This window comes from Oryctolagus cuniculus, chromosome 13 (genome assembly GCF_051225735.1).
Source record: "Oryctolagus cuniculus isolate XC-2025 breed Fujian yellow rabbit chromosome 13, ASM5122573v1, whole genome shotgun sequence".
In the NCBI taxonomy this organism is placed as follows: domain Eukaryota; kingdom Metazoa; phylum Chordata; class Mammalia; order Lagomorpha; family Leporidae; genus Oryctolagus; species Oryctolagus cuniculus.
Window position 1 is genome coordinate 63,908,282 of NC_142879.1, and position 25,764 is coordinate 63,934,045.

The 25,764-nt window shown below is 40.5% G+C and overlaps 1 protein-coding gene across 5 annotated transcripts in view; it reads right to left on the bottom strand.

Moving 5' to 3' along the window:
- Positions 1 to 25,764, bottom strand: part of AKT3 (AKT serine/threonine kinase 3) — a 308,783-nt gene that overhangs the window by 230,281 nt on the left and 52,738 nt on the right. The gene's annotated exons all lie outside the window — the stretch shown is intronic.

Sequence of the window (25,764 nt, forward strand, 5' to 3'; positions counted from 1 at the left end):
TAAGAGATTGCTCACAGGGGCTGGCACTGTGATACAGCAGGTAAAGCTGCTGCCTGTGACACTGGCATCCCATATGGGTGCCAGATCAAGTCCTGGCAGCTCCATTTCCAATCAAGCTCCCTGGTAATGCACCTTGGAAAAGCAGCAGAAGATGGCCCAAGTGCTTGGACCCCTGCACTCATATGGGAGACTCAGAAGCTGCTTTTGGCTTTGGCCTGGTCCAGCCCTGGCCATTGCCACCATCTGGGGAATGAACCAGCAGATGGAAGATCTCTCTCCCTCTCTCTGTAACTCTGCCTTTCAAATAAATACATCATTAAAGAAAAAACAAGTGTATCATTAAAAGAGAGAGAGAGAGATTGCTTACATATAGCAGACTGATGCTACAGAAAACTGTACCCCATTTTTCACTTTAAGTTACAAATATGCAAAGGGTGAAGCTACAATAAACCAATTGTTGTTAGATAGTAATCCAACAATTTTCAACATACAGATACAGAAATTAATAGAAGTATAAATGTGTACAACATACATATATTTCCCAATTCTATTTACTGAAAGGAACTGAGAAAAAAGACACTATACAGTGAGCAAAACTAGTATCCAGATTCGGGGTTCTAAATGTCATTTTCTACACATAAAAGAACTTAGGAGGGCCAGCGCTGTGGTGTAGCAGGTAAAGCTACTGCCTGTAGTGCCGGCATCCCATATGGGCACCGGTTCAAGTCCCTGCTGCTCCACTTCCCATCTAGCTCTCTGCTATGGCTTGGGAAAGCAGAAGATGGCCCAAGTCCTTGGGCCCCGCACCCACGTGGAAGACCCAGAGGAGGCTCCTGGCTCCTTGCTTCGGATCAGCGCAGCTCCAGCCATTGCAGCCAACTGGGGAGTGAACCAGCAGATGGAAGACTCTCTCTCTCTCTGCCTCTCCTTCTCTCTCTGTTTAACTCTTTCAAGTAAAATAAATACATCTTTAAAAAAGAAAATAGGATTCCTTGGAAAACAGCTGATTACATGGCACAGGTAAGCATACTGCAAGATGAGACTGGAACATCTTCTTGTGTCAGAGAGTAAGGAGATGCTCAAATGATACAGACATGTTAAAGCACAAGAAGTTTGAAAAGAAGTTTGAAGAGGCTCTCACTGGACAAATCCAAAACAATTTGTATATCACACATGTAGTAAGAATTAAAACTCCTTGAATAAAACAAGAACCCATGATCTCATATTAATATAAATGAAAAAAAGGAATCAACAAAAGTGGAGATTTCTTATTGAAGATTGCTAACCTATTAATGTGGAAAAATAAGCAATTAGAAAATTAACAGTTAATACCTGTCTTAGTGCCAATTAACACAATAAATCTTTTTTTAAAGATTTTCATATTTACTTATTAATTTATTTGAAAGGGTTAAGACAGAGATACACACACACACACACACACACAATCTTCCACCTACTTTTTCATTCCTCAGATGGCTGCAACAGCTGCGGCTGGGCAAAACCGAAATCAGGAGCTTCTTGTCGGGCTCCCACATGGGTGCAGGGGCCCAAGCAATTGGGCCATCTTCCACTGCTTTCCCAGGACATTAGCAGGGAGCTAGATTGGAGCAGCTGTGACAGGAACCGGTGGCCACACAGGATGGCAGCACAACAGGTGGTGGCTTTACTGACTACACCACAAGGTTGGTGCCAAGAAACACCTTCAAATGTTAAAGCTAATGGGCAAGTTATATGGGAACATAATATTTACATATTTTCAAATTACCTCTTTAGAAAATAGTAACAGGGGTCAGCCCTGTAATACAGGAGGTTAGTGATGGAATTCCATAAAAGCTACCAGTTTGTGTCCAATTCCGATCCAACTCCCTGCTAATGCACCTGGGAAAGCAGTGGAAGTTGGCCCAAGTGGCCCCTGCACTCATATAGGAGACCCAGAAGAAGCTCCTGGCTCCTGGCTTCAGCCTGGCAAAGCCCTGGCTTAGCTGAATAGGCTGGGATAATAAATTTCACCCATTCATTTGTTATTCAATTCAACAAATACTAAAAGCCCTGCTCTTTTTACAGGCCCTGGGAGCACAGTAGGAAAAAGCAGACAAAAATCAACTACTTTAAGGAAACCAGGTAGAAGGGAATATAAAGTTCTGCAGAGGACTAAAGTTTTCAATTATAAGGTCATCAATTAAGCCTCATTAAGAAGGTAGGTTTTTGTTTTTGTTTTTGTTTTTAATTTATTTGAGGGACTGGTGTTATGGCAATAGAAGGCTAAGTAAGCCTCCGCCTGTGGTGCCAACATCCCACATGGGAGCTGATTAGCATCCCAGCTAGTCCTCTTCCAACCCAGCTCTCTGCCACAGCCTGGGAGAGGAGTGGAAGATGGCATGAGTGCCTGGGCCCCTGCACCCATGTGGGAGACCTGGAGGAAGCTCCTGGCTCCCAAGTAAATAAATAAATTTTTTAAAAATTATATTTGAAAAGCAGAGATACAGAAAGAGAGGTGAAAGAGAGAGAGAGAGAAAGAGCTCTTCCATCCACTGGTTCACTTCTCAAATGGCTACAATGGCACAGACTGGGCCAGGCTGAGGCCAGAAGCTTCTTTCTGGTCTCCCACATGGGTAGAGGGGCCCAAGCACTTGGGCCATCTTCCACTGCTCTCCCAGGTGCATTAGCAGAGAGCTGGATCAGAAGTGGAGCAGCCAGGACTCGAACCAGTGCCTGTATGGGATGCTGGAACCACAGACGGAGGCTCAGCCTTCTATGCCACAGCACTGGGCCAAGGTAGTTTTTAAGAAAAATCAAAATGAATAACTTTAATTATTAATCAGTGATGAGGGGGCACAGCTTTCTTAACAGAGAGAACAGCAAACTTTGGGATCGGAAAATGTCTGACATGTTCCAGGGAAGTATAAAAGCAGGAGCGGTTTCAACACAGAGAACACGGAGGGCCCTGGTAGGAAACTGCGTCAGAGAGGTAAGGAGGAGCCAGGTCATCTAGAGCCGTGGATCCTGGAAAGCACTTGGGCTTTGATTCCCAGTGAGATGGGAAGCCACAGGAGGTTTCTGAGCAGAGAAGCCACATCATCTGACTTAAGTTTTAATAGGATCACTGGCTCTGCTGCCTAGAAAATAAAATCAAGGGCATATTTGGCAAGAAAAAGAAAGCCAATACCAATCAAATTTAACTTCTCCACACTGGCCAGTCTCAGGATAAAATACAATAAAAACTTAAGCGGAAGCTAAATTAAGAAATAATGTTTTATACTATACCTTTCCAAAATAAAATGATAGTTAAGAATTAACTGTATAAGTTAAAAAGAAAAAAAAAATCAGTCTTGTTCCAATTTTCAGGCCTCATTTTTTAAAAATCAGTGAACTGATTTTCCATATTACTGAAGTGATCTGAAAGCTACATTTTAGTGTAAGCCTATAAAATATACTTAAATGAGAACCATTATTTAAATCATAAAACAAATATAGTAAATGCTTCAAAAAATGAAAGAAAGAGGTAGAGTAGAAAAATCATAAGGCACAAGAAATTAAAAGTAAGTAAAGGGAAAAAGGAAGGGAGGTTCTACTTCCATAAATGCCAGATAAGGTCATTTAGATGGAACTCCACAGAGAACAATTTAAATGTTGGACAAAAATGAAGACTCTGATAAATCAATTCCCACATTAAGATGGAATAACAAGTGGCTATTTTCAAATGGTAATAGGGAAATAAAAAATTAACTAGCTATTGCACATATCTGCAGCCTACATTCCCAACATCTGAGTAGACTAGGAAGTCTCGGGCCCTGAACTTGAATTAGAGTGTGTACTGCTAGTGCCTCTAAGGCATGGCGCACCTACATACAAAATAAAATCCCCTCGGGGGAAGATAACTTAATTCAAGTATCCATATCTCTACAAGTAAGTTTCAAACATCATGCCCCACAAACTCAGTCAATCCTCATTATTTGAGGATTCTGTATTTGCAAATTCAAATGTTCACCAAAAATTGCTTATAACCGAAAAATCAATACTCCAGGTGCTTTTGTGGCCATCTGCAGACATGTACAGAATGGCAAAAAAATTGAATTGCTCAACGTTTCAAGATTAGGTTAAACAAGGTGTTGCTCTGCCTTCTTGCTTTAGTTCTCCCACAACATCCTTTTCATATTGTTGTTCTTTCTATTGGCGGTTTCACCATTTAAAATGGCCCCAGGTATGCTGCTAATGACATGTTTTAGTGTGCCTCAGTGCAAGAATGCTATAATGTGCCTTACAGAAAAAAACATGTGTTTAAATATGCTTGATTCAAGCATGAGTTAGAGTGCTGGTGGCCATGAGTTTACTATGAATGACTCAAGAATATGTATTAAATGTGTGTTTAAATAGAAACACACATAAAACAAGGTCATATATTGATCAGCTGCTGAAAATTTTATTATCAGAGACTTGCAGAAACCTAAATCCCCTATTTTCCCTAAAGGCAATGCTTTAAGCTGGCACCACGGCTCACTAGGCTAATCCTCCGCCTTGCGGCGCCGGCACACCAGGTTCTAGTCCCGGTCCGGGCGGCGGATTCTGTCCTGGTTGCCCCTCTTCCAGGCCAGCTCTCTGCTGTGGCCAGGGAGTGCAGTGGAGGATGGCCCAAGTGCTTGGGCCCTGCACCCTATGGGAGACCAGGAGAAGCACCTGGCTCCTGCCATTGGATCAATGCGGTGCACCGGCTGCAGCACGCCGGCTGTGGCAGCCATTGGAGGATGAACCAACGGCAAAATGAAGACCTTTCTCTCTCTCTCTCTCTCTCTCTCTCTCACTATCCACTCTGCCCGTCAAAAAAAAAAATTTTTTTTAAATAAATAAAAAAAAATAAAGGCAATGCTTTAGTATTCATGGCAAATTTATAGAACACAGATTAGCGTGAAAACAAGAATCAACAGTGTTTATACCAATACCAGATGAGTCAAGACAGTCAGAAGCAAAGGAACCAACAGAAACAACGAATTACAGAAACAGACTTACAGGGACTTCAGATACTTAAGGAACAAGTACCATGGAGTACAAGTACAGTAATTATGCATACTCTAAGTTCAACAAAATAAAAAAAATAAAAAAAAAAAAACAAAATTTTCATCAGTAAAATTCCAAACTGCATAAATGACATGGATAATTTCAGAGAAACAAATGGAAATTTGAGAACAGAAAATAATACAGTGAGCAAAAGTAAAAATTCAGTAGACAGGTGTAATATCAAATTAGATACCAAGAAACAGAGAAAGAGCAAAACTACCTAGAATAAAGCATAAAAAAAAAAGAAAAAGATGGAAAACACCGAAAGGGGATAGGATATGTGTAGTACACATGCAGAAGACTTCACAAGCTTTTCACTGGCATGCTGGAAGATCAAGGGAAGACAGGTAGAGGAATTACCTGAAGAATTAATGCCTAAGATTGTTCCTGAATTGCTGAAAGACAGGAACCTCTGGATTCAAGATAGCTGATGAATACAGAGGCAGATAAATGAAAAACCTACACCTAGGAAAAAGCAGAAACCAGAAAGAGATCATCTTCCACTGGACAAAAGTCACCCTATTCTCAAGCAATTATAACGCAAGCTCAAAGACACATGAATGATACCTTCAGACAGTAAAAGAAAATAAATCCCAACCTGGAACTCTCTTCTCAGTAAAACTACCCTTCAAGAAGGTATACAAGGCCGGCGCCGCGGCTCACTAGGCTAATCCTCCGCCTAGCGGCGCCGGCACACCGGGTTCTAGTCCCGGTTGGGGCACCGGATTCTGTCCCGGTTGCCCCTCTTCCAGGCCAGCCCTCTGATGTGGCCAGGGAGTGCAGTGGAGGATGGCCCAGGTGCTTGGGCCCTGCACCCCATGGGAGACCAGGAAAAGCACCTGGCTCCTGGCTCCTGCCATCGGATCAGCGCGGTGTGCCGGCAGCAGCACGCCGGCCGCGGCGGCCATTGGAGGGTGAACCAACGGCAAAGGAAGACCTTTCTCTCTGTCTCTCTCTCTCACTGTCCACTCTGCCTGTCAAAAAAAAAAAAAAAAAGAAGGTATACAAAATAAACACACTTTCACACAATTAAAAACTAAAAGACATCAACAGATAAATAAAATGTGATACACACATACAACAGGATTTTACTTAGCCTTAAAAGAAAATTCTGACACATGCTACAACATGGGCTGAACCTTGAAGACATTATGCTAACTGAAATACGCCAGTGACAAAAGACAAATACTGTATGATCCCACTTATATTAGGTATCTTACCTTTAATCATTTAAGACCATCAAATGTCAACTATATGCAAAGAGCAGAGCACTATGCTTGTTATACAATGAGGACTAAAACCAGTTAACTTAAAGACATTAAATACTATCCAAGGAAAGTAGTATCTGTACTTTAAGAACTACAATATATATGTATTTTAAGAAACATACAAAGTTTTTTTGTTACTGAAACAAAAATACACAAAATTCGGTTTCTTTACCCTGAAATCTCTCTTGTCTCAACCACTCCCACTGATGCAAACCCAGTATCTTACAAGAAAATATGATGCTAGGATAATTTCTAAAGGTCAAAACAGCCAGAATTTTGTCCGAATATATAGTAACTGTGAATAAGTAAAATAATCCATAGTTATCCCCAAATTTCAAAATAAATTTAATAATTCTGAGTTTTTTAATAAGTTTTGGTATATATTTATATTTAGTGACTAAACTATGTGAGATGGATAATTTCAAATGTTTAATAAAATTAACTTTTCATTGTAAAAGGGAAAAAAATAATCATTCTCCTTGGGCTGGATCATCTGTTTGTAAAATTTTTTATGTCAACCCAAAATACTAACAGTTATCATAGACAATAAGTTTACTATGTAATATGCTTTTTAACTGCCCCCTTTTGAAGTCCTTTTGATGATTTGATCAAGTAACATATTTTACAGAAGCAAGGTATTTAGGAAAGGAAAGATAATGTCAAAGTTATCTTTTTTATCTGACTGATGTATAATCAATGATCTACCCTCTACAGATGGCTATGAAAGCATCCAAAAAATTGTTTCTATGTGACAGAGTGCATCATGCTCCACAAAGCGAACTGTTTTCTGTAGTATTAGTAAAGCCGTCAACACACTTTTTCTCAAACCCTTCTTTCTAGTCCTATGTCCTTTACAAAATTAAGTAATTTCAGAAAATAACTATTGGAGCTGTTAAAACATGGACCTCTGCATATCTGACAATGCAAATTATACATGGTAAGGTGAAGACTGTTGATACTGTACTTAAAATGTGAATCTTCTAACCTTCCGGAATCATTTATTCACTCACTGTTCCAGAAATGCTCCTAGAATGAACCATAGCTTTCAAGATTGAGGCCAAGTACTTCAGAGTGATTTTCAAATGTTGGCTTATGGATCTGATATCTGTCATTTACTTACTTTATGACATAAAGACAGATTTATCTGAATAGGAAATATTTTAACAACTTATGAAAGCAAAAAATTGATATTTATAAGTATAATTATTCAACTATGAAATCAAATCAAGTATCAAATTTTTCTACTAAGTAAAAATTACCAGTTTTCCAATCTTTATTAAATATTGCCTATTAGTTATACAGAATTGTATAGTTTATGTCTCTAATGAAGAAAAATGATTCAATTTTAAGCTTTTTTTTACTGTTGATAATCAAATTACAACCAATCTATCTCTATACTATTGTTTTACCCCACAGTAACTCCGATAGTATTGCTTTCATAAGACTCTAATCATAACAATCTCATTTATTACAATTTATTTAAAGTATATAGTCCCAGAATAAAGTCATTTTTCAAGCTGATAATCTGTTTTTCAGATTCCTGCTATCTTTCAACTTGAAAGTTCACAGATACCTAGGTAATAATCTAAACTATAAATTTTGTCATTAAATGAGAAGCTGGGGCTTTACTGTGAAATCAATTGAAAGTTTATCTTCAGGCCAAAATACTCCACCAGATCTCATGAGCGACCATCTTTATCACCACTGGCTAAAGCATATCAATCATTAGAAGAAATTTTCAACAGATTTAGAATAAGGAAGTATTCATAGAACAGATGTCTGCTCCAAAATTCATCACAGGACACTCAAATATAAATGACAACAATTGTGGTAATATCAAAAACGTTTGATTTTTTCTTAAAACAATTTGAGATGTCTGAAACTTGTTAGAATCTTGTAACTCTATGCAACTTTTTAAAGTATATTTAAAAATATACTAATATTATGACTAGTATGTCAGAGTAGAAACCAAAGGAATGTTAAATAAATAATTCTAGAATTTATCTACTATATTTCCTTTAAGGTTTAAAATTATATTTCCCTGGGGCCAGCACTGTGGCACAGTAGGTTAATCCTCTGCCTGTGGTGCCGGCATCTCATATGGGCGCCGGTTCTTGTCCCGGCTGCTCCACTTCCAATCCAACTCTCTGCTATGGCCTGGGAAAGCAGTGGAGGATAGCCCAAGTCCTTGGGTCCCTGCATCCATGTGGGAGACTAGGAAGAAGCACCTGGCTTCGGATCGGTGCAGCTCTGGCCATTGCAGCCATTTGGAGAGTGAATCAACGAAAGGAAGACCTTTCTCTCTGTCTCTCCCTCTCACTGACTGTAACTCTAACTCTCAAATAAAAAGGAAGGAAGGAAGGAATGGAAGGAAGGGGGGGGGGGGAGAGGGGAGGTGGAGAGGGGGGAGGGATGTAGAAAAAGGTGAGATGGTCAAAAGGTTGAACTATACAATGGAAGAAAAATTTTTTTTAATTCTATTTCCCTCTCAATTTTATACACAAATACCACTTTTGCTTTTATTTCAGAAGACTTTACAAATGCAGTATTCACTTCCTTTTTCATTTCATCACTCTAATCAGCAGGAACAGTGAGAGTAAGAGAAGTGAACATAAATGCACTCTGGCAGTTGGCTCTGCAGCACAATGGCATCCACACCTGAACTCGGTCCACTGTGGATATTTTAGAATGTTAGGACTAAAATGTTGTATACCAGATTATAATCATAGAAACTTCAGTAAAATCCCAACCTTTAAACAGTGAAACCATAAATTACGCCACTACTTTAAATTGCCTCTGTTCACCACTTTATTTCAAAATGTCTTCTACCAAGGTGTTACATACTATTTAATAACACAGTGGCATGAAAATAATTTTAATTCCTTTTGTGAAATGGAGTCTTTATCAAGCAATGCTTAGAAAATTGAAATTTTAACTCTGTACAAGAAAATTAAGAAAATGCAAGCAGTGAATCCTTAAGAAAAAATACACCCATGTTATAGAGTAAAAGTAGCACTTATTTTAGTCCAAATTCAAGGGTAATCTGAGTGAAACAATGTGTATGGAGAGTACAATTTCCTACACATTTATTAATGTTGTAAGTGGAAAAACGTATAAACTGGGGGGAAATGGCTGTATTTTTATGAAAACTTTTATTAAACTTATGCCCATCTAGAAGAGAATTACATATTCATGTTAACATGTTAAATATAAATCATTAAATCCTGTGTGCTGACCTCTAGAAGACAAAATTAGTTTAAAAATACACAGTGACAAAGAATGGCAGTGAAAGAAAAGAAACCAACAAAGGCTATATTTAACTGGCTGCTCAGTCATTAGAAAGGTGCCCCATAACTACCATATGTTACTCAAATATGTTATCACACCTACAATTTCATCATATGTCTCCCAAGAAATTAATTAGCTCTAACTTTTTCAACTTTGACAAAAACGTCTGCATCAGTCAGATTACTAGCTGTTGCAAACATTTCAAAATTCAAAGCTTTTCTTCAGCTTGTATTTAACCTTTTAATTACTGTTAATCATTTAGCAACATTTAGAACAGCATTCATTAGACAGATGTCAAATTCTAGAATTCTGAATAATGTAAATTCATTTACACATATATTACTTTGGGTGCATATTTACTAAGTGACTTTTAAAATAAAGGTAATCTAAGTTCTAAGGCCACTTATTGATCCAGCATTTCACAGCCGTATTTAAGTTAAAGGGGAAAAAACATAAAATTTTTACTTTCTCTAAAAATCTAAAAAGTTATATGTAGTTTAGAACAAATGACTTAGAGCAATAAAAGAATTCAATGACTATAAAACTTATTTAATTAATAAAAGAAACTTAAAAGGACATGTTAATTTAAAAAGACTTTGCAGCTACCAGCAGTAATAAAGAAACAAGACATTAAGAGGAAAATTTACATAAAGACCTTCTTTACTATCAAATTTTTCAAAAGGAAAACAATAATGGCAAAAATAACAAGACATCCCACAATATGCTTATTTTTTCAGCCCTCTTTTTTAAGATTTATTTTATTTACTTGAAAGTTAACAGTTGGAGAGACAGATCATCCATCTGATGGTTCACTCCCCAAATAGATGCAAAGGCTGGGGTTAGGCCAGGTTGGAAGCCAGGAGCCAGGAGCTTCTTCTGGGTCTCCCACACAGGTGCAGAGGCCCAACGTGGGCCATCCATTTGCTGCCGCTTTCCCAGGCACATTAGTAGGGGACTGGATCAGAAGTGGAACAGCTGGGACTCCAATAACCAATATGAGGTGGGGGCACTGAAGGCACCGGCTTAAACGTTCATATTTGAATTTTTCCTGTTGAATGTTTCCCGTTTGATTTTGAGTCACAAGCCCAGGCTACCATCAACCATGTAAACCAGTTTCTACCTAGTACTAGTTATAGCATTAATTCACATTGTACAACACATTAAGGATAGAGATCCTACATGGGGAGTAAGTGCACAGTGACTCCTGCTGTTGTCTTAACAATTGACACTCTTGTTTATGGCATCAGCAATCACCCTAGGCTCTTGTCATGAGTTGCCAAGACTCTGGAAGCCTTTTGAGTTCGCCAACTCCTCCCTTCAGAGAAAGGTACCTCCTTCTTAGATGGCACGTTCTTTCCACTGGGATCTCACTCACAGAGATCTTTCACTTAGGTCTTAAATTTTTTTTTGCCAGAGCGTCTTGGCTTTCCACACCTAAAATACTCTCATGGGCTCTTCAGCCAGATCCGAATGCCTTAAGGGCTGATTCTGAGGCCAGAGTGCTATTTAGATCAGAGTTGGCGAACTCAAAAGGTTTCCAGAGCCTTGGCAACTCATGACAAGAGCCTGGGGTGATTACTGACATCATAAATCAGAGTGTCTGTAGGATCTCTGTCCTTAATGTGTTACACTATGCGAATTAACAGTAAGACTACTACTCAAACAGTACTTTTTACTTTGTGTATCTGTGTGGGTGCAAACCATTGAAACCTTTCCTTAGTATATACCAAGTTGGTCTCCTGTAAATAAAGATAATTGAAAATGAATCTTGATGAAGAATGGGATGGGAGAGAGAGTGGGAGATGGCATGGTTGTGGGTGGGAGGAAGGTTATAGAGGGAAAAGCCATTATAATCCAAAAGTTGTACTTTTGAATTTGTATTTATTAAATAAAATTTTTTTTAAAAAAAGTTATTTCTTCAGCTGAAGTAAATTTTTTTTTAATTTTATTTATTTGAAAGAGTTAGAGAGAAGCAAAGGCAGAGAGAGGTCTCCCATCCATTGGTTCACTCCCTGACTGACCACAACAGCCAGAGCTGCACTGATCCAAGGAGACAAATTTCTTTCAGGTCTTCCGTGCAGGGGCCCAAGGACTTGGGCCATCTTCTACTGCTTTATCAGGCCAAAGCAGAGAGCTGAGTTGAAAGGGGAGCAGCCAGGACTTGAACTGGCACCCATATGAGATGGCAGCACTGCAGGCTGGGGCTTTAACCCGCTGTGCCACAGTGCCAGCCCCTTGAAGTAAATTTTCAAGTTAAGCAGAACGAGAGCAGCATGGGCCTGCTGGTAGCTATCAGTCTTGTCTTTGCAGTTATCTAGGAAAATGGCACCTGTGAATTATATAATCTTTTATAGGAAAAGAACCTAAGAGATACCAGATCTCCTCTAAGAAGCTTTCCTTGGCTTCTCCAAGTACAATTAAGCATTTCTTTCTCTTTATTTCTAAGCTCCATAGAAAACAGAAATGATGTTCTTACTCACCTTTTCCCAAAACCTAAGTCTAGCAAAGAGGGAGTTTATTTAGACTTCCTACTTTTAAAAGCACTGTTTTAGAAATATCAATCTGGTAGCAACAGAGCAAAGATTCAAATTCTAAGGTTTCTAACTACTGTGAAATTATTTGTTATTTTATATATTGCATTTGCCCTCAAATCGGGTAAAGAGCACTTGCTCATATTCAATAAATATTTAAGAAGATCATACTATGTTATATTGAATAGTTATTCAATATAGTTACAGTAAAAGACACAAAAATGAGTGACAGATACTTGCCCCCATCATAGAGTATATTCCAGTCAGGGGAAAACCACAATTAAGAAGAAAATCCCATTTAAGATTGCTGACTGGAGACTCAGCTACTACACTTCCAATTCAGCCCCTGCTAATGCATCCTCACAGGCAGCTGATGACTGCTCAATTGCTGAGTTCACTGCCACTCACAGGTGCAATCGAGTGGAGTGGCTGGCTCTTGGCTTCTACCTGGTTAAGGGCATTTGGTGAAAAAACCAGCAGAAGAAGTTCTGTCAGCCTGATTTTCAAATAAGTAAAAATAAATGAGCATTTAGACCACATAAACAACTTATTCATAAGGTTTTTCAAATTCCATGTTTACTAAATTAGTGAATGAAAGAACTTCTCTTTAGTGTTCCAGTTGAATATTTAAAACTTTACCATGATCATGACCTGTCTGTACTGATGTACAAACATACAACTTAATGTTGTATGAGATCACAAGAGAAAAATGGTCCTTTCTTCCAGTTTTGGTTGGGGTCAGCTTTAAACCACATCCATCAGGGCCGGTGCTGTGGCGCAGCAGGTTAACTTCCTGGCCTGAAGCACTGGCATCCCATATGGATGCCAGTTCTAGTCCCGGCTGCTCCTCTTCTGATCCAGCTCTCTGCTATGGCCTGGGAAAGCAGTAGAGGATGGCCCAAGCGTGGGAGACCAGGAAGAAGCTCCTGGCTCCTGGCTTCAGATCGGCGCAGTTCAAGACGTTGCAACCAATTGGGGAGTGAACCAGTGGATGGAAGACCTCTCTCTCTCTCTCTGCCTCTCCTCTCTGTGTAACTCTTTCAAATAGTAAATCTTAAAAAAAAAAAAAAAAAAAACACATCCATCAAACAGTCTTCACAAGGGTCTAGAGACCCTCCTCTATGATATCCTCTCATTACTTGGGTTAATGCCACTACCAGGACCATTGGTTGCCATTCTCACTCTGTCTTTTACACTACAGTGTCTGTTTAAGTATTTACAAGGGGTGATAATGGAACGAACAAGGCCTTCACCAACCAGGCAGTCAACCAAATTCTGCTTCAGGGATATACTTGGCTCCCCACCCAGGAGACAGTGGCTTGAGACATCGCCCCATGCCAGCAGAGAGTACCTTGTTGTCCCAAGTCAGCAGGAAGTAGCTCTGAAGACAGATCATTGTCCCTCTACCCCTCCTGGATTTTTGGGGCTAATGTAATCCCATACAACTCTTGCTTTATGAAAAACAAAAAGGGGGAATGTTAGTAAAATGGCACAGTCTTATCTATGGGGCGATCTTCACACCGGACACCATCCTAGGTTCTAGCCCCTGCCACCATTGCTAGAAGTCAGCTGACCACATGGCCAACCACTGGTGTCAGCTCCTCCCCCATCCTAATGGGATTCGCAGCTTCTACTTCCCTGCCCACCCCCAACTCCACAAAGTTTTAAGAGAACTTGTTCCTGAACACCTGGCTCTCTTTCTGTCTCCTGATCTGTCTCTTGATATTTCTCTCTCACTCTCTCTCTTGATCTCTCTCACGCTCTCCTTCTCCCTCTTTTTCCTTCTTCACCCTATCCTACTCCAGTCTATCGGGTTTTCCCCCAATAAACTCCCTTTAAAAAAAAAAAACTTTACCATGGATATTCTTTTGTCATCAAAAATTTCGATCTTCAAAATAAAAATTGTTGTCTTTTAAAAATGTTTCTTTTTATCTACTTGAAAGGCAGAATGACACACAGACACACACATGCAGACATCTTCCATCCATCCACTGGTTCACTCCCTAAATACCTGCCAACAGCCAGTCTCCCACATGGGTAGCAAGGACCCAATACCTCAGCCATCATCCTCAGCCTCTCAGGGTACACATCAGCAGGAAACTAGATCACAAGAGGAGACAGGACTTGTACCCAAGCACTCCAGTATAGGTGTTTCAAGCAGTGGCTCAACACACTGAGCCACAACACCTGCCACTAAACATGCAGGATTCACTGACACCCACAAGAAGACAAGACTTATTGCCATGACACCAGAAGGGCTAATAACCTGCAGAGATGGCAGAACAGGTTCAAGAATAGAGTAAGGATGGGATATAGTCAGGCTCTATGGGTATCAGAAGGAAAGGCACACCAATATGAGGATGAACTAGGAAAATGAAAGCATCAGAGAAGCTATTTCAGTAAGGAATTGTTAATCAGTGATATTAAATGGCACACATCCAGAAGGCAAAGCAAGGTAAAGGCAGCTGGGATGCAAACCAGCACTGGCTTTACCCGCTACGCCACAGCGCTGGCCCCTGGACTTTTCTCTTAATATGTTTTTTAACCTGACAGCAAACAGAAATAAATATTTACATTTTTCCTGATTTTACAGTAAATTTGCTCACAGGGCTTGAAAATAACCTCCAACTGTCAAAATGAAGTGAAAACAAAGTTTCTATAAAATGAAAGGTTGGAAACTTGACATAAAATTTATAAACCCAGAGAGGGGAGGGAAAAAATGTAGCATCAAGAAATTCTAGGGGGCCAATGCTGTGGTGTACCAGCTAAAGCCACTGCCTGCAGTACTGGTATCTCATATGGATGCCATTTCAAGTCCTAGCCATTCCACTTCAGATCTAGCTTTCTGCTACGGCCTAGGAAAGTAGTAGAAGCTGCCCCAAGTCCTTGGACCCCTGCACCCACGTGGGAGACCCGGAAGAAGCTCCTGGCTCCTGGTTGAGGATCAGCGCAGCACCAGCCGTTTTGGCCATCTGGGGCGTGAACCAGCGAATGGAAGACCCCTCTCTCTCTCTGCCTCTCTGTAACTCTGCATCTCAAATAAATAAATAAATCTTAAAAAAAAAAAGAAATTCTAAAATTTATCTATAGTTTCATGAAAATTTTAAATTATAAACATCAAAGACAAAAATGTAAAAATATTTAGTATCAAATCATGGAATGCAAATGCAGTTTTCTCCAGAAATATACAGTTTATATAAATATTGTCATTTATTATATTACTGATTACTAGTAACACTCAATATTTATTTTATATGAATTGCTATTATAATTTATTTATATTTTAATTATATGTAATATTTATTATAAATATTATATGGCTTTGATTCTCTATGAGACAGATAACTAAGTTACTTAAGGAAAAAGGTATCTGACAGTCTTATATAGTGACAGAAGCAGGAGCTTGTTGTACCTATTACACATGAAAGTGGCTTTAAGCTATTAAATCTAACTGATGCATTTTTCCATGTCTTCATCTCCATTGTTTTACTGGCTTTATTCCCTAAGTAACTCAATTCTTCAGGTTTGTGCTTAAGCAACTATTACTTATTTCTGTCCCTAGCCCCACATAGTAGGGCAAAATGTCACCCTGTATCCTCTCACAGAATCATACCTATCCTTATCATAATTAGTTCATTTCAGTCAAATGCCACATATTTTTTATTTAGATGTAATTCACACACCATAAAAATTCCAATTTTGGGGCCGGTGCTGTGGCCCAGCAGGTTAAAGCCCTGGCCTGAAGAGCCAGCATCCCATGTGGGTGCAGGTTCTATTCCCGGCTGCTCCTCTTCCAATCTAGCTCCCTGCTATGGCCTGGGAAAGCAGCAGATGGCCCAAGTCCTTGGGCCCTTGCACCTATGTGGGAGACCCAGAAGAAGCTCCTGGCTCCTGGTTTCAGATCGGTGCAGCTCCGGCAGTTGCAACCATCTGGGGAGTGAACCAGCAGATGGAAGATCTGTCTCTCTCTCTGCCTCTCCTCTCTCTAACTCTGACTTTCAAATAAAAAAAAAAATCTTTAAAAAACAAATCACAATTTTAAAGTCTACACTAATTCTGCCACCCAAAAAGAAACTCTGAACCCATTAGAAACTTTGTCACTCCTCATTCCCTCCTTCTCTCAGGCCCTAGCAACCACTAAACCACTTTCTGGGCCTATGGATTTGCCTATTTTGAACATTTCACATAAATGAAATCATACAACCTATGATATTTAGTATGTTCTTATTTTCATTCAGCTATAGTTCTCAAAGCTACATGTTATGGAGTTTGTACTTTATTCCTCTTTTGTGATTATTCCCAAACATTTCAGTTCACACCTAACTCACCAACACTTCTTAAGTATCAACCTCAGTTTGTCAATCCTAACAACAACAACAACAACAAAAAACCCTAACCCAAAATATTTAGAATTGGATGCTGTCATTGTCACTCATCTCTGCTAATAAATTATTTCTATACTCTAGCCAAAAACATAACAAAAGGTTCAAGTAAGACGGATCACAGCAGGATAACTGGAGAAACCATCTCTGCTCAGTAGGGGATGCGGAGGAACTCTTGACAGCAAGAGAGTGTCACGGTCATCAAGTATGGGTAAAACAAAACAAAAGGACCATGAAATAGTGACTTAATGCCAAAGGCAAAGGCTCTGGGGTCTGAAAGTCCTAATTTTACAACATACCTCCACTGTGACCTCTTAAGGAAGATCAGCTTTAGTCCATCTTTTATAAAATACAAGAATGTTAATCCCACAAGCTCACTGAGTATCATAGGATATCACAGAGACAAACAGCCCAGCCCAGATACTCTGACTCTACTATTTAGCAAACCTAGAAGGTTCACTTTTATTTTTTTAAAAGATTTATTTATTTCTTTGAAAGTCAGCATTACACAGAGAGAAGAGGGCAAAGACAGAGAGAAAGAGAGGTCTTCCATTTGCTGGTTCACTCCCCAACTAGCTGCAATGGCCAGAGCTGTGCCAATCCAAAGCCAGGAGCCAGGAGCTTCCTCCAGGTCTCCTATGCGGGTGCAGGGGCCCAAGGACTTGGGCCATCTACTGCCTTCCCAGGCCATAGCAGAGTTGGATCGGAAGTGGAGCAGCCAGATCTCGAACCAGTACCCATATGGGATGCCAGCACTTCAGGACAGGACATTAACCCGCTGCGCTACAGCGCCGGTCCCTAGAACAATATTAATTCCCTTCCTAACTTGGCAACAGGTGATTCAAGAGGCAGACTCCAAACATCCTCTTCTCTAAAAATATCCCCCCAACATGTCAATTTTGAAGTTCTACCATGAGAGAATTCTGTTTGGATTCTCAAAAGCACCAATTCCAAGTAAGATATACTGTGTGTCTACTCATCTTTGCAAAAACAACTGATCAAAGTGTAAAGGTACTGGATCTCTCTCGATGAAAAAACAAGAAAAGGCCTCTGTGTCAACACTACTACATGAAGAGGTTGAATAAAGAAGGGAAAAATGCCTGACGAGGGTGCTAGTTAGAAACATTTTCTCCTTTGTGATATTACTCATCTAACAAAGTAACCAACACAGAAATTCAGAGAAAATTCATGAATTCATCAGTATCCAGTGTACTGATTTGAGCTTGTATTTTACTAGGAAATGAACATGCCTACCCTATATACAGATGCCACGGACTTTTCTCTTTTTGTATATGGTTTCACTTTCACAGGCTCCACTTCTTCCATGACTACAAGTGACTGTCTCTTTTTTCCTGTATTTACCATTGCTGCAATACTAATTTTATTGTCTAAAATCACAGCTTTTGAGTTTGTATAAATGAATGGAAATGTTTGTCACTTGACAATTTCATGTTTTCATTAGTTAGAGACTACACTTCACTTTTTTCTTCTTTCAAATCTGATTTCTGTGGTTCCAGAAGCAGATTTCCCTGCCTGTCTTAATTAAAACAGTATTTATTCTTAAGCATTAAAATTTTAACTATTAAAACAGAAAAGAAAAGCCAAAAACCATAATGAAATGATACATCTCTGACTACAATCACTGAAGAAAAGACGTGCCTTGGGATGTAATTTGCTCTGTTTCCCCAAACTGTTGACTGTGTGCCAAGTCACAGTGTCAATTCTGATAAAATCATAGTACAGACAGTATGATGGCTTCATCATATGTGTATTAATAAAGTTTACATTAAGAAAAACTCAAAACTATTACACTGTCTTTATGGACCTCATAAAACATGTAATGTCCAAACTAAAACTTCTCATTTTACTTCTATTATTGAGGAGCAACCACTACCACTTTCTCCCCCTTGTTCTAGCCCAAATTCTCACCTACTCTCCCACCATTTTATGAACCCTATACTTTCTCTCTGCCAGTGTGCTCCAAAGAGGACTCTCTAAAGTAAATGTGGAGAGAATTACTGCCAAAAATGAAAGAATATTCTTAATAGATCCAGAAAGGCTAAGAAAATCATCCCTTGATTTATTAACTTAGGACAAAGTCTAAATCCAAAGACTGGCAAGTAGGAATAGATTATACATACTCTAAAATATGTTCAAGATCCAAAATGCTCAAAATATAACTTTTCAAATTCCAGCAAATTTAGTATTATTTGCATATAAGCTCTAAACAGTACTTCTGCTTTTCCAGGTTCATGAAAAAAGAAAAACAACTTAATTAATGAAATCTGAGAAAAGAAAAGAAAAGAAAAATCTGAATAAAAACAAATAAGGAATTCCATTTTAAAGGCCACATACATATAAAAACATTAATACTTCTCATTTTTTTCTACACTCAGCATAGTTAGGAAATATCAATAAACCTGGCATTCCCATTCATCATCTTCTCTACAGATACAATTAAAAAAAATCTATCAAAAGCAACCCTACTCTTTTTACATTTCCCTTCTTAATGTTATCATGTACTCACCATCAATGAGGAGCAAAATCCCCAAATTATTTTTAATTTCCCTCCAGCATCATATATGCAAACTTTATGTCTAGTCAAAATAATATCAATGATAACGATTAGTGAAATATACAGCACTTTTATGTTAGGAGGCACAGAGATGTATGCTTTCCATAAATTAACTATTTTAACTGCAATATAAGATAGTTGCGGACTGATCATTTGTGCCCCTCCAAAATTCCAAAGCTGAAGTCATAAACCCTGTGTGACAGTATTTGGGAATAGAGCCTCTGCAAGCAGATAAGGGTTAGATGAGATCATGAGGACAAGGTCCACACTGAAGGCATTAATGCTCTTATAAGGAGCCAAAGGGGCCAGCACTGTGGCATAGTAGGTAAAGCCACCACCTGCAATGCCAGCACCCCATATGGGTGCTGGTTCGTGTCCTAGCTGCTCCACTTCTGTTCCAGCTCCCTGCTAACGGCCTGTGAAAAGCAGCAGAAGATGGTCCAAGTGCTTGGACCTCTGCCACCCATGTGGGAGACCCGGATGAAGCTCCTGGCTCCTAACTTCAGCCTGGCTCAATCCTGGCCATTGCAGCCATCTGGGGAGTATAGAAGTGGATGGAAGATCTCTCTCTCTCTCTCAGTATCTCTCTCTCTCTCAGTCTCTCTCTTGCTCTCTCTCTAACTCTGCCTTTCAGATATATAAATTAAAAAAAAAAAACTCCTTGTCCAAAAGCATTCATATATCCTACCCTGCCTACAACATTTAAATTCCTTAGACTAGAAGGTTAGATTTCATAACCTGTCCCTGTTTTTCTTCTCCTATTTGATTCACCTTGAGTCGTGAATTTTCCATGCTGAAGCTACTCCAGGTTATTTGCAAGCTTACAAAAAGGCTCTTTAAATATGTTACCATCTAGAATCCAAAGCCATTTTCAACACTGAAATCATAGACTCCTTTGAAGGACCGGCACTGTGGCAGAGAGTAAAGCTGCCACCTGTGGTGCCAGAATCCCACAGGTGCACTGGTTCAAATCCCGGCTGCTCCACTTCCAATCCAGCTCTCTGCTGAGGCCCAGGAAAGCAGTAGAAAATGGTCCAAGTCCTTGGGCCCCTGCACCTGTGTGGGAGACCGAGAGGAGGCTCCTGTGGGGGACCTGGAGAAGGCTCCTGGCTCCTGGCATAGGATCAGCGCAGCTCCAGCCATTGTGGCCAACTGGGGAATGAACCTGCAGTTGGAAGACCTCTCTCACTCTCTCTGCCTCTACCTCTCTGTAAGTCTGCCTTTCAGATAAATAAATAAATCTTAAAAAAAAAAAAAAAAAAAAAAAGACTCCTTTGAAAGTATAACCTTGTCGGGGCTGGCGCCATGGTACAGTAGGTTAATCCTCTGCCTGCGGTGCCAGCATCCCATCTGGACACCGGTTCTAGTCCCGGCTGCTCCTCTTCCAATCCAGCTCTCTGCTGTGGCCTGGGAAAGCAGTAGAAAATGGCCCAAGTGCTTGGGCCCCTGCACCCAAGTGAGAGACCAAGAAGATGCACCTGGCTCCTGGCTTCAGACCGGCGCAGCTCCAGCCATTGCAGCCATTTGGGGAGTGAACCCAATGGAAGGAAGACCTTTCTCTCTGTCTCTCTCACTGTTTGTAACTCTACCTCTCACATAAAAAAAAAAAAAAAAAAAATCTTAAAAAAAAAAAAAAAAAACACAAGTACACCCTGAGAAATGCACTGAAGTAAGGATATCCAAGCACAGAGCAGAACAAAGTTATGCTTCTGACTCCTGAAAACTTGAGTTTCCTCTCTCCTTTCTCTGAACTTAAAATCTCAAGATGTATAAATCCTGTATTCCATGATTTCCACTCCAGTGACCTGTACTTGAAAATACAAGTACTAATTTCTCAACCTACAAGTTTATCATTAAAAGGCATAACAGCTATATTAATGTAACAGAGAATGCAACCTTGAAAAGCAGGATACTCAATTACGCAGTGTTCCTGAACAGCTATTTTAGGAATGGAGGCACTGTTCCTAGATGTGTAGCCCCAATCTCGACCTCCTGGTCATTTCTTCAGTTCAGGGAGGTCACCAGTATCTTCAAAAAAATCCCCTTTCTGCTTAATTTAGCAAAACTTAACTGTAGCTTAGCTTTTACAAACAATTAAAAACTTTGAATCTAACATTTAAGCATGCAATAAGCAAATAATGGTAAACCAGTCAATCATGAACCCTGAAAGGTTACCAAAAGCACTGTAAGTGGAGATGGCAAAAATGATAATAAGTTGTGGAACCAGAAATGCTACAGGGTGCTGGCATTCCTTAGCCCCTGCGACTCACCAAAGATCTACTCTTGGATCCAGGCTTGGAAAGAGGTGTCACGAGAAAAACACAGTGCATCTCACTATGCACAAGTGTCCCTGTTACTAAATGCTAAAGAAAAGAAGCTGCAAAAAAGAAGAAATTAAGGGCCAGCATTGTAGCACAGTGGATTAAGCCACTACCTGTGACGCCAACATCCCATATGGGTGCTGGTTGGAGTCCTGGCTGCTCCAGCTCCCTACTAATGTACCTGGGAAAATAGCAGCAGATGCTCTAAGTACTTGGGACCCTGTCACCCATGTAGGAGACCCAGAAGTTGTTCCTGGCTCTTGGTTTTGGTCTGGTCCAGCCATGGCCCTTGCAGCCATTTGGGGAGTAAACCAGAAGATGGAAGATTGTCTCTCTCTCTCTGCCTCTCCTCTTCTGTAACTCTGCCTTTCACATAAAGAAATATTTTTAAAAGCCAAAAAAAAGAAGTCCATATAAGAATTAAGAACACAGAATAATGTGACACACACAGAAGAGCATCATACATAGAATATTTAAATTTAGGAGAAGACAGAATAAAAGCATTGTAGGAATGAGCTAATATGGGAAACCTTGGTGTGGAAAAACTTACAGTCATCACCTCATCCTTAAGATCCTTATAGCTAAATAATAAAGCCAAAAACAACATGGATTTACATTCCAAATCCAATTACACACTACTGAAACTTTAGCCTAGAAAGATAATTTTTAAGCAGGAAGCAAAAACAACCAAAAAATTTCTAACCTAGAAGAAAATTGGCTAAAGGTAAAATTAAGTGTTACACATGCATATCATTTCTTTAAATCAACTAGATCAACACATTCTGTTGAACACTAGCTTTCAGCCCCCTCTCCAACATACCATGTCCCCAAAAGTGTTCTTTAGCTGATTCGGTGACTGCCTGTTGAGGAGGCTTACCATTCAGCTCTGTTTCCAGTCCAGCACACTTCCCATTCTCCTGGTCTCTACACACATTTATATTAACTTTGGTTAGAACAGTATTTAAGGCTTAATCATTATGTCTACATAAGGTGTGCAGAGCTAAGCCAAGCAGTAAACAATAATTACCTTTCTTTTCCTTCATAACTCCCCCTTTTGGAATTAATGGTCTCTCATTTCCTTAGTTTTCTACACATGTATCACTATTACCTCTCTACCATTATTTATCCCTAAGTCACCCCAGATTCTCTTTTGAATATATTCACTCCCATCAGGTTTCTGTCAATTAAATCTCCTTGAAATCTCCCATCATTTTTTTTTTTTTTTGAAGATTTAGTTTTTGTATTGGGAAGTCAGAGCTAGAGAGAGAGAGACAAAAACACAGAGAGGAGTCTTCCAACTTTACTAAACAAATAGCCACAATGGGAAGCTAGGAGCCAGAAGTTTTATCCATGTCTACCAAGTGAGTGGCAGGGACCCAATCATTTGGGCCACCTTTTGTTGCTTTTCCCAGGTGCATTAGCAAGGAGCTAGATTAGAACTGGAACGGCCAGCATCCAAACTGGAGCCCATATGGAATACCAGCTTCAAAGGGGTAGCTTTTACCCACTGCAATACAGTGCTGGCCCCGCCCTGTGTTTCCATCTTCTGGCTAGAAGAAGCCATTGGGGGGTTTCATGAGGTTTCCCCTCACCCTTTCCTTCCAGAATATCCTCTTTTTAAAGAAGTAAATACCCCAGCTCCTCAAAAGGTTTGTGGGAGATGGTCTTTTTGAGACCCTATCTCTCTGAAAAAATCTTTATTCCACTTTTTTTTTTTAAGATTTATTTATTTACTTGAAAGAGTTACACAGCGAAAGAAGAGGCGGGGGGGGGGGGGGCAAGGGAGGGAGGGGTCTTCCATCCAATGGTTCACTCTCCAGATGGCAGCGAAGGCCGGAGCTACGCCGATCCGAAGCTAGGAGCCAGGAGCTTCTTCCCTTTCTCCCACACACGTGCAGGGGCCCAAAGACTTTGAACATCTTCCACTGCTTTCCCAGGCCATAGCAGAGAGCTGTATCAGAAGTGGAGCAGCCAGGACTCAAACCAGAGCCCATATGGGATGCCGGCGCTGCAGACCGGGGCTTTAACCTGCTGCACCACAGCGCCAGCCCCGATATTCCATTCTTAAATTTGACTACTATCTCAGTTTGACTGGTCTGTATATCACTTTCTTCAGAATTCTGAAGATACTACTGCTTTGCTGCACTGTTGCTCTGACCATTGTTGGGGAAGTCTAAAGCCACTCTGACTCTGATCCTTTATACGACTAGTTTTTAAAGGTCACAGGGATGTGCCTTCATGTAGGCCTCTCAACACCAGTGTGAAGCATATCTGATGGACTTTTTTTTTAACTATTTTATTTCCTTGAAAGTCAGAATTAGAGAGAGACAGAACTTCCACCCACTAGTTGACCCCTAAAATGGCCACAACAGCCAAAGACAGGCTGTTCAAGGAACTTCATCTATGTCTCCCACCTGGATAGCAGTGGGGCCCAAACACTTGGGCCATCTTCCACTGCTTTCCTAGGCTCATCAGTAGAGAGCTGTATCAGAAATGGAATAGCCGAGAATTGAACCAGTGACCATATGGGACACCGGCACTGAAGGTGGCAGTTTAACCCACTATGCCACAGTACTGACTCCTTAAAATGAATTTTGTTGAAAGACAGGATTTAAATAATTATATGACCCTCCTCCCCAATCAATAAAAAGTCATTACAAGTAGGAGGAATAACATATAATACCATACGGTAGCTGTAAAAGTAAAAACTGCAAAAGAGGGGACCTGCGCTATGGCATAGTGGGTAAAGCCGCCACCTGCGGTGCCAGCATCCCATATGGGCACCAGTTTGAGCCCTGGCTGCTCCTCTTCCAATTCAGCTCTCTGCCATGGCCTAGGAAAGCAGCAGAAGATGACCCAAGTCCTTGGGCCCCTGTACCTAAGTGGGAGACATGGAAGAAGCTCCTGGATCCTGGCTTCAGATCAGCATAGCTAAAGCCATTATGGCCAACTGGGGAGTGAACTAACAAGTGGAGGACCTCTCTCTCTCCCTCTCTGCCTCTCCTTCTCTGTAACTTTGACTTTCAAATAAATAAATAAATAAGTATTTTTTTAAAAAGCATGGGAGGCCGGCGCTGTGGCTCAACAGGCTAATCCTCCGCCTTGCGGCGCCGGCATACCAGGTTCTAGTCCCGGTCAGGGCGCCGGATTCTGTCCTGGTTGCCCCTCTTCCAGGCCAGCTCTCTGCTATGGCCCAGGAATACAGTGGAGGATGGCCCAAGTGCTTGGGCCCTGCACCCTATGGGAGACCAGGAGAAGCACCTGGCTCCTGCCTTCGGATCAGCGCAATGCGCCGGCCGCAGCGTGCCAGCCGTGGCAGCCATTGAAGGGTGAACCAACGGCAAAAGGAAGACCTTTCTCTCTGTCTCTCTCACACTACCCACTCTGCCTGTCAAAAAAAGAAAAAAAAAAAAAAAAAAGCATGGGAAATAATGAGCAGCAGCCTCATCTGAAAAGAATGTATGCTACAAACCAAAAAGTAGTGGACTCTAAAGTTGGAATGGTAGACTGGTGCTGGACCTTCGTGTCAGTGAGGACATCTAGACCACTTTCCTAAGCAACAGAGCTACTAAGAGCCTAGAGCAGAAAGTTAACATAAATCACTCAGTGTAACACAAACAACATGGTACAAGACTGAAAACAGGGAGAGCCCAGAATCACATATTACAGTAGTACAGTTTCAATCGTGTAGCAAACATTTATTGATCACCTACTTCATGGGAATCATAGCTAGATGACCAGCAGAGGGAACTGGAAAAGGGTGGGGAATGATGAACTGTAAGAAAAATTTAGGGGCCGGCACTGTGGCGCAGTGGGTTAAAGCCCTGGCCTGAAGCACCAGCATCCCATATGGGCACCAGTTCTAGTCCCGGCTGCTCCACTACCGATCCAGCTCTCTGCTGTAGCCTGGGAAAGAAGAAGATGGCCCAAATCCCTGGGCCCCTGCACCCATGTGGGAGACGCAGAAGAAGCTCCTGGATCCTGGCTTCGGATCAGCACAGCTCCAGCTGTTGCAGCCATCTGGGGAGTGAACCAGCGGATAGAAGACCTCTCTCTCTCTCTCTCTGTAACTCTGTCTTTCAAATAAATAAATCTTTTTTTTTTTTTTTTTGCTGACTTTAAAATGTTTATTCTTTTAAAAAAATCAGTTGCTTTTTATACAGCTATACAAAGTTCTTAATGTTTCTTTGGCAATGGAATATAATGGAATTTTACAACTATATAAAAAAGTTACCTTTGCCTAAGAAACAGTATTTACTGTGTGTACATAGCTGACTGACAAAATCCTCTACCATTCAGCACCCTAATTAACTGACAAAATAGGCTACCTAATATTACAGGATTTCC